Below are 8,975 nucleotides of genomic sequence, written 5' to 3'. Positions count from 1 at the left end.
TCTTAAATAAAAATATGATTTTTATGTTGAAAAATATTTATTATATAAAATTTAAATATAATATTTAATTATATAAACAATTTATTATAAGATTTAATTATATATAATAAATATTTAGCTGTAAAAATATCCAATCTACTTTTATATAAAAAAAAATCACTTTATCAAAAAAAAAATAACTATTGAACTAACAAATTAATTTTTATAAAATAGATGGGTTTTTGTAAGATTATCAAGTAAGCTTAGATCATTTAACACCTATATAATTTTTATATAACATATAAATAAGTGTTATTAGTTTTTTTTTTAAGTTAACAAAGTTAAATATATCGTACTATAATTAATTAGAAAAATAGAAATATAATATTTAATAATATTTTCGTAAACAGTGACACTCTAGAGCTTGTACTCCCGAATCCAATACATGTGGAATAAGACAGGTGCCGGCCATTACACTTTGTCCAAAAGCATATAAATCTCATTAATTAACAAAATCATGTAGTTATAATTGTCATTGATTTTGACTTAGAAAAAAAATCCAATTAATTCCATTTCAAAATTCTACAGTTTAGACTTTAGGCTCAACTGTACTTACGCGGTGACAAACACGTCTTGTGTTAGGTTTTGGTACCTTTGGGTCGATTATATGTCCTTTGGTGGAAGGTTTCTTAGAAAAGATATGGAGAAGAAATTATAGCTATAAAGGAATTTGAAGAAATTGAAAGACCAAATAGTGAAACTTTCAAGTACTTTCTTTGTAACGTTATAAAACTTGTTTTTTGTTGTCTAGTTTGGTCTACACAATATTGATCAAATATATTATTGTTAGTCTCTGACTTTGGACTAAGTTGCAATAAAGCTACCTGCGGAACGCGGCATTAGTTATATATTCAAGGTGTCTATAGAAAAAATTCCTAACGTCTAATGTCGTTATTTGAAGAAATGACTTTATTTTTCAGTTGGTTTTTCTTCTTCTTTTTATAAGTAGCGTAATACAATTATATATATATATATAAGGAGTGGTCTATTTTAAGTGTAAATTTACTTATATTTATTTTAAATAACACATGTTTTACTTCAAATTTCAACAATCTAACCATTAAATTTAAAGTTTTTAATGTATAGATCAAATTTACAAATTTAAAAAAAAATTAAAAATCATTTGATACTTTGTTTCATTAACTCAATTTTTTTAACTAAATGAAATATCAAATGTTTTTTAATTTTTTTTTTAAATTTGCAGACTTTCTCTATGTATTAAGAACTTTAAATTCAACCATTAAATCGTGAGAATTTGATGTACAACATGATTTTAGGATTATCCGTCAATTTGAATTAATGAAATGAAATATCAAATGATTTTAAATTTTTTAAAAAAATTGCATATTTGATCTATGCATTAAGAACTTTAAATTCAATAATTAGATTGTTGAAATTTGATGTAGAACATGAGTTATTGAACAACATAGGTCTAGGTAGACTTACTCCTAGAGTAAACAGATCTCTCGTCATATATATATATATATATATATATATATATATATATATATATATATATATATAGAGGGAGATAGAGAGAGTGGAGGGTTATAATAACACCGGTATAACTTTTACTATGTATTACACCGCTTAATAACCTTATATTAAATGTGAATTTTGTAAATTCAATCGTTAGATTGAAAGTTCTTTACTCTTAAATCATATATACAAAATTTTATATTAATCCAAGATGATTTGATACTTCATTCTTATAAAACAAAATTAACGTAATATATACATTTCAAAATATACTAAAATATGAACATTTTAATTACCTTCAAGTTCTTGTTCATTTTTAACAAAATTTGATATACACATATAAAGTGATATGAACACTTTGATTACCTTCAAATTCTTGTTCATTTTATAAATTATAAAATTATATTTTAAAATATCTAAATTATTATTTATTCTTTCAAATTTATAATAAATAATTTAAATCGTATCATAATATTAATTTTAAATAAAAATAAGTAGATTTTTAATTATATAAAAGTAAGTATATATATATAAATAAAGATTAATTAAATATAATATAATTATTATTATTGGTAATATAATTATTATATATTATTATATTTTTATAACAGTCTGGACACATCGGAATGAGAGGGATCTAGAGATAGTATTAATATGAGATTGTATAGTTAATGATGACTTAAATGAATTAATTCATACTACATATACTAACAACATGAATAAACATTTTAGTAGCTTATCTCATTAGAATTTCGCAGTTAAGCATGCTTAATTTGGAATAATATAGGAATGGGTGACCTTCTAGGAACTTTTTCAAAAATTGTGCAAGCAAAGACAAAATACACTGAAAAGTGAAGTGTTGTGAAATAGAATCCTAAAGAGGCTAAATATGAGAGATGTTATATTAATAAATTTATTAAAATTAAACAAAAAATTTTCGACAGATAGAATCACATAAAGATTTTCAAACAATTTTTTACGGATGTATCCGTTGGTAATTTCTGACGGATGTATCTGTCAAAAATTTTTTATAGATAATTACCGACGGATTAAATTATTTTTGATAAATTTTTTTCTGACGGATTTGCATCCGTCGGAAATAGAAAATTTTCAACGGATATTCCTTTTTACCGACGAATTATGCCTGTCGAAAATTTTCATTTTTCTTGTAATAATCTATAATTGTAAAATAACTAAGAAATTTGAAGGAGGTTTGTAAATATTAATTAATAATAAAAAAAAAACAACATTTCTTTCTTTTATAAGCAGTTAGTAAAAATGCTAGTAAATATGAATTGTAATTTGAATAATTTCTTATAATTTTTTATTTTTATTTTATTTTAATAATAAGTATAAATGAAGAAATAAATGGGTGTTACACTAGTTACCATTGTGTTATGCTCTTGCTCCCTATAAAGCTAGCAACCGCCACTTTAGGTTTTTTTGACCATTATGGGGTTTTTTTACAAATTATTTACATAAATGGGTTTCTATTACAAAATTATCCTATGTCTTTGGAGTTGTTTTAAATAGTGTCGTGGGTTACAGCGATATTAGTGACACATGGCAATTTTTTTTTCTTACACCATTAAGATTGAGTTGTTGTAACCTATAACAACAAAAAATGAGTCATTATAGCTTACAACAACATAGGATGGCTTCATTAGGGGTCGTTGTAGCCCATAATGATAAATTTTTTTGTAAGTGTCAATGCCGGCTACAACTACATTTTTTTTATGTAAGTGTCGTCGTAGACTGTAGCTACACTTTTTTTTGTAAGTATCATTGTGGGCCACAACTACACCTTTTTTTTTTATTTTAAAAATTTAGAATAGATTTTTAAAAAAAATGTTGTATCTATGGGTCATAACAAACCTTGCATCATATATAACCAAAAATTGCATTTTCACCACATTTTTAATCAATTATTAAATGTTACATCTTTATTAAATATTTTGTATTTGTATTAATTCTGGTGTGTAAAATCTTATTATACTTTAAATATAAAGAGTAGTTATCTATGACTTATTTATGAGTTTATGAAAGTTATTATTAGAAAATTGTGTTAAACCTCATTGGTTGCAAATATGATTAATTAAATGAAAGTAGATTTAAATCTAAATTAAATACATAATTAAATCTAAAGTATATAATAAAAAAATACAAGTTCAAAAAAAGATCTAAATGTCTTCCTACTTCTCATCTTCCTCATCAACATCCTCCTCCTCATCAAGATGTGCAACAAAAACAAGTGTCAGAATACATCTTCATGGTTACTGTCTTGCTTGCCTTTGAGGGCTTCTCTTGACATCTACCCGTTGTGCTTATTATGGTCGACTAGAAGCCTCCACTGAAAATTGTTGACGCAAATCAACACCAGTGTAAATAATAGCATACATATAATTTTTTTAAAATCATTATCATATGGAATATAAATAAATCAACACATGTAATTCAAATAAAATAGAAATAAATTGTTTAATAAGCATATAAGCACCAACGACATAATCATGATCATATGAAATGGTGTTTAGTGAGTTTCTTGCATTCCACCTTGTGACACACTTGGTTGCAAAGACAACAATGGAGATTGACCAAATATTTCTTCCATCATTGATGTATCAAAAATGGTTCAACTTCAACTTCAAGTTGAAGCAATGATGATGGTGATAAACCAAGCAATTGACACATGGTATCTATTGTCATTGGAATTGAAGACTCGACAAATGTACTACTGTGATTGAGAAGGATAAGTTCGCTCTTGTGAAGGAACATAGTACACTTTTATTTGTCTTTCTAGATAATCATAGTATGTAAGATCCTCAACCTCAACTCTTTTCCTTCGTCATGCTAAACCTTGAGTCTTCCTAGAGTGTAGAGGAATATTGAACAATAACGAATTAGTTTACTCTATGATTGAATTGATTAAAAAGTCATCTTTCTCCTCAAGAGATGTCATGTAAGTCAGACACTCTGTAACATCTCCCTACATATACAACAAATTAAATAGTTAATTAATGACTTAATATAAAAGAAAATAATGTGGAAAAACATTTATTTAATGATGCATGTATAGCACAATTACATCTTTAATTTATTATAGATTAGATCAACATAGGGCTTCCCCTTTTTACAGTACCACCTCGTCATATAATCTGAATTCGAACCTGACAATCCAATTTGTGGAGGGGTAGGATCAAAGTGCAATGCATACTAATTGGCTCAATGTTGTATTGTTGGACACTCAATATTATAGCTCAATTATCATTACCCTTTCCATGTACTGTCAATGCATGCATACTAGCAAGAGTCATCGAAGGATGTGGAATTGGTTGTTACAACCTAAACTACCTCATAACTCTATCAAGCTGATGCCACTCACAAATAGATAATGAAATTAAGAGAACTAAGACACCCTAAATTGACATTCTCTATATGCAATGGCATCAACTCAACAACAGGGTATGGTTGCCAATTAATCTATAAAATATCATTCATCATTAGTATATATTCAAATAATAAAATAAAAAACAATTTTCTAAAACTAAAAATAAATTACAGATTTTTGTGTCATGTGATCTAGTTGTTTGCGATAATATTTAACATCATCAACCTTACTTAATTTGGGGGCTAAATTTAAATTTACATTGTGGTGTCCCTTCTTTTTGCAACAAACAAATCTCACACTCTCTCCCACTTCATCAAGGTTTCCATAAATCTATTTCTTTAAATGTCTTTGGGAATTTGGAAAAGAAATAAGTTCTGATTTCCTCGCCATGTCTTGAACCTCCAAAGTGTTTCCCACCCCTTCTTTCTCTCTCTTATCCTATTTGCTCTCATCTCGCTTGCCAATTGATTTTCTAATATATTAGCGTAAAAAATTGCTATTCGCCGGCTACATTTTTAAAATAAAAATTTGTAAGGATAATATTTTTAAAATATGGAGAGAGAGAGAGAAAGAAAGAATAATTTAAAGGGTGATTATATTATTGAGATAAAATTGTTTAAAAATTTTATACATTAAGTGAGACAATCTCTTTATTAATATAATAAATTAGTTGTACAAATTGCTAATTGAAAATTAATTAAGAATTTCAATGTACATTAAGTATAACTCTCTTGAGGGTGTTTGACCATTTATAAAACCATATAGTTTGTTTGACTATTAATACAACCATATAGTGATTGTCAAACTAGTCATTTTGATCGGTGAACCAATGGAATAATTAATTTGAGAATTTTGAGCAATATGTCAAATCGATTACGTTTGAGATCAAAACAACGTAGTTTTTATGATTATATGAGTACAAATTCTTCGTTTGTGATGGATTATAAACTAACTACTACCCAAGTTAACAAATATTTAACATTATAAGGAACTCGAAGGAAACCGACAATCCACATGTCTACATATTTATTTTAAAAAATAAAAATAATAGGAGTCAAATAAAAACATCTTATGTGCTGAAAAAATCGTGAAAGACACTAATTTTTATAGGGAGTTTACTTTGTAGTTGAGAAGTGAAGAAATAAAGAGAGAAAAAAAAAAGTAGTTAAATTTTCTTTGGAGTTTGGAGGTGATTACATCCTTACAGTTAATTAAGGATATTATTGTCTCGAAAAAATAAAAACAAAAGTAAAATATATCTACTTTATTAATAAATAAAAAAGCACTTTATACTTCTATATATTTATATTTTAAAAGATTTTGGTAGAATATGTTTATAGTAAAATAAAATTTTAAAATTGGTATTTCTTTTGTTGTGAATAGTGAGAAATTTTAAAAAACTATAGGGAGTAAAAGCGTCTAATATGTATGCCATGAAAATTATCTTTTTTAGCAAGGTTTTAATAATTTGATTGGAAAATTTGATAGATTGATTTTACAATAAATAAATCGTTACTTCAAATACTTGATAAAAGTTAGACAAGCATTAGTGTGTTCTTTACTTTCAGTCCATAATTTTATGAATTTTGTATTAATTTGTTGACACATTATATACTTTAATTTAATTGTCGCAAGGTTACATATATTTGCTAGAGTCTTCAAATTTGAAAACTTCAATTTAATCTATAACCTGGGTTGTTTTTCTTTAGAACTTAAGGAGGAATATTAAAGGGGTAAAATCAAAGTCAAACCATAATTATAAATACTAAGAGGCCAAGTCTATTGTAAGGAAGTAATAATTATTTTTTCTCTTATTGCAGAAAATTAAGCTTATATTGAAAGTGGTAACTACATTAAATAATTCATATTCTAACATCTATAATACACTACATGCTAAATATTTATTATAAAATTAAAGTTTATAATTAAATATTGTGTTTAGACATATAATTTATATTTTTTATTAGTGAGAAAGTATATAATTTATATAAATAAATTTTTTAACATATAAATTATATTTTAGATTTATGATAAATAACTTGTAGTGTAAGACAATATTATTTTTACTAATTAAATCATTTATTCTAAAAATATTAAATTTAATTCATAAATAATGATAATAAATTAAATAAATTAAATAAGAAGTTAAATTTTTTTAAGAAAATATCTCTTTGTTGATAAAAGAAAATAAGTCTTTAAAAATATTCCCATATAATATAACTACCTATATTTAATATATAGAAGTTGATATATTCTCAAATAAAAAGTAAAAATCATCAATAATGAATTATATAATAATTAGGTAGTAACAAGCATTTTATTAGTTGAGTTAAAAAGTATGTCAGAAATTTTAAATATATCCATTTACGTGTATATATCTAAACATGTACTGCGAAAGTCAATTTTATAATAAAATAGGTGTTTTTACCAAATAAAATAGTTTATGTTAGAACTGAGAAATGAGACAAGATTATTAAACTGGTACTAATTGAGGTCAAATAAAATGCGAAGGTAGGTGGTAGATACAATCGCGATTGGACCAATTATAGTCCGTGGAAACAAAATGGCATATTATTGGACTTTAAAATATTGTTTGAAATAAAATTTTGATTCTAATAGTGAAAATATAATAATTAATCGTTCTAAAAAAAATCCTAGCTAAATAATCTAGAATCGTAAAGAGTAAAAACGTACTACCAAATTAAATAAGTAAAAGAAAGATAAGTTACATCTCTATTTTTTCCTCAGAGACAAATTTTCTATATTTTAACTTCTTTAAATATCTTAAAATAATTAATAATATCTTGTATTTAAAAAAAAATTCTTAACATTATTTTAGAATTTGGTACAGTTTCATACATTAAGATGACACTAATAACTCAAAAAGGGAGTTTCATAAAAACAAAGACTCCAATTTTGATTAGTGGATGGTTCTGGATTTTGGTTGGGAACTTTACTCTACAGCATGGCCTATCAGCATATCAGCAGAAAAGAGGAAAATTCCAATATCAGCATATATCAGCATTTTGAATTCACAGAAATCATGAAGAAGAAAATTTCATCTTATTATTGATCAACTCACTCTCAATGTATAATTTTTATTGTTTAAATACAAAAGCTAGAATTATTAGCTTAAAAATAGAAAATGGTTAAGAAAATAACCAAAAAAATATTTTACTAAATTGATTAAATAAAAATATTAACAGAATAAATTAATATAACGGATTAAAGTGTTAATCTTAATATGCGCATACTTCAGCAGAAAAGTTACACAATTCATGATATATACATTTCTCAATATCAATAATACACTTTTATTATATTTTTTTTAAAAAAAGATACTCTTAATTTTTTATTTTTCAATTTAATTTATCGAATTTACAAACTCCTCATTATTTTCAATATTCAATTTTTTTTCAAACACTTAACCCCCTCCTTGATCCTTGTTGTCAATGTTTAATTTTTTTTCCTTATACTCACCTCTTTCAAGTGAACTCTTTTTCCATCTTTTAGAGTTTCAAAACGAACTAAAATTTTAAAATGGTAATTTTTCTTCAAAAACAAAATTTTAAGATTCTCGTATATCATTTCTTTTAAAGTCACCTTACTTTTGAATATTACTTTTAGTGTTTTGAAAAAGAAAGGGGCATAATAATTTTATAATTGTGGAAAGTATTTTTTTGGAAGTTTTTTCTTTTTTACATACTTCCAAAACACTAAAGAATAGGAGAAGGAAGATGAAGGACTGAAAAAGATAATTTTAAAAAAAGTTATTTAAACAGGAAATTAATTAAAATTATATTTTGGGAATTTTTTTAAACGAGAAAAAAGAAAAAGGGAGCATACTTATAAATAAATAAGGTGTATATTTACTTACAAAATTAATTTTTGAAATTGAATGTTAAAAATAAGAGAGCATGAAAGAGGGTGCATGTGAAAGGAGGGTAAATATTAAAAAAAAAACTGAATATTAAAAAGAAGAAGATTTGTAAAGTCAAGAAATTAAAAAAAAATATTAAAGATATTTATAAAAAAAATAATAAAAGTATATTATTGATATAAAGAGATT

This window comes from Cajanus cajan, chromosome 1, assembly GCF_000230855.2.
Source record: "Cajanus cajan strain Asha chromosome 1, NIPB_CcT2T_4, whole genome shotgun sequence".
NCBI classification, from domain to species: Eukaryota; Viridiplantae; Streptophyta; class Magnoliopsida; order Fabales; family Fabaceae; genus Cajanus; species Cajanus cajan.
Note: the sequence above shows the minus strand (reverse complement) of the source record.